Here is a 1,237-nt window from a genome sequence, read left to right on the forward strand (position 1 = left end):
AGTAGATATAAGATTGCCAAGATTTTGTCTCTCTCATCAAAGATCAGTGGCTATCGAACGCCGACGAAGGGAAATAACCCTGAAACCCAGGTCCGTTCGTGCTACAGATCATGATGGGAGGGATAACTTCCCTTGGCAAACAGGACACAGTAGTGTGTCGATAAGCCAGCTGGAGGAGATGTCCTCCTGGGGCTAAAAGCAACAGTAACATCCACCCCTAGGGGTCAGCCACACTTAAGTGGCAATATACTACACTTTATATATATATATATATATATATCATTATAAGATCGAAGGAACTAAGTGTAGAAAATTTGTAGTCTTCAAGTAGTCTGTGATGAGCATTAAAAAAAACAATGTTCAGAAATAATAATAATTTATTGATGTCAAAGGTTTTAGGATTTTCCCATATTGAAATTCAATAAGCCGAAAAAATTTACGTCTGGCTCATGGTTAGAAACTAGAGTAGCTATGAATGCAAATAAAAATCTGAACAGAGGATGCTAGGAATATCATTAAGGAATATCATTACATGCTAGGAATATCATTAAGAGAACAGATTTGAAATGAGATAGTTCAAGATTGGAGCAGAGTGAAGGATGTAAATGCAGAATACCAAAAGCCTAAGTTCCACCTGGCCAGACATGTTGTAAGGTTCACAGACAACAGGTGGACTTGTACAGTTGTTGAGTGATATCCAAAAGATCAGAGAAGGTCACTTGGAAGGCTTCCACAACAATGGCAAAACAAGTTAGTCAAGCAATTTGGGTCAAGATGGAAAAGAAGGATGCAATCAAGACAGAACTGGAAGCGCATTGTGACCAGTGATGTATAACATCTGATAGTCTGGCCAATACTGTGCTACTCTGATATATAGATATATAAATATATTAAATAAACATATATATATACCGCCTGACTGGGCGTTGTGGGATTTTCGAGTGAGATCATTACCAGTGCCCCTGGACTGGCTCTTGTGCGGGTGACACATGAAATGCACCATTTTGAGCGTGACCATTGCCAGTGCCGCCTGGCTGGCCTTCGTGGGATTTTCGAACGAGATCGTTGCCAGTGCCCCTGGACTGGCTCTTGTGTGGGTGGTACATAAAATGCACTATTTTGAGCGTGGCCGTTGCCAGTACCGCCTGACTGGCCTTCGTGCGGTTGACATGTAAAAGCACCCCCTACACTCTCTGAGTGGTTGGCATTAGGAAGGGCATCCAGCTGTAGAAACTCT

The 1,237-nt window shown here is 41.9% G+C and overlaps 1 protein-coding gene across 1 annotated transcript in view; it reads left to right on the plus strand.

Annotated features, from left to right (window-relative positions):
* Positions 1-1,237, plus strand: part of LOC128250466 (uncharacterized) — a 22,415-nt gene that overhangs the window by 4,351 nt on the left and 16,827 nt on the right. The gene's annotated exons all lie outside the window — the stretch shown is intronic.

This window comes from Octopus bimaculoides, chromosome 1 (assembly GCF_001194135.2).
Source record: "Octopus bimaculoides isolate UCB-OBI-ISO-001 chromosome 1, ASM119413v2, whole genome shotgun sequence".
NCBI classification, from domain to species: domain Eukaryota; kingdom Metazoa; phylum Mollusca; class Cephalopoda; order Octopoda; family Octopodidae; genus Octopus; species Octopus bimaculoides.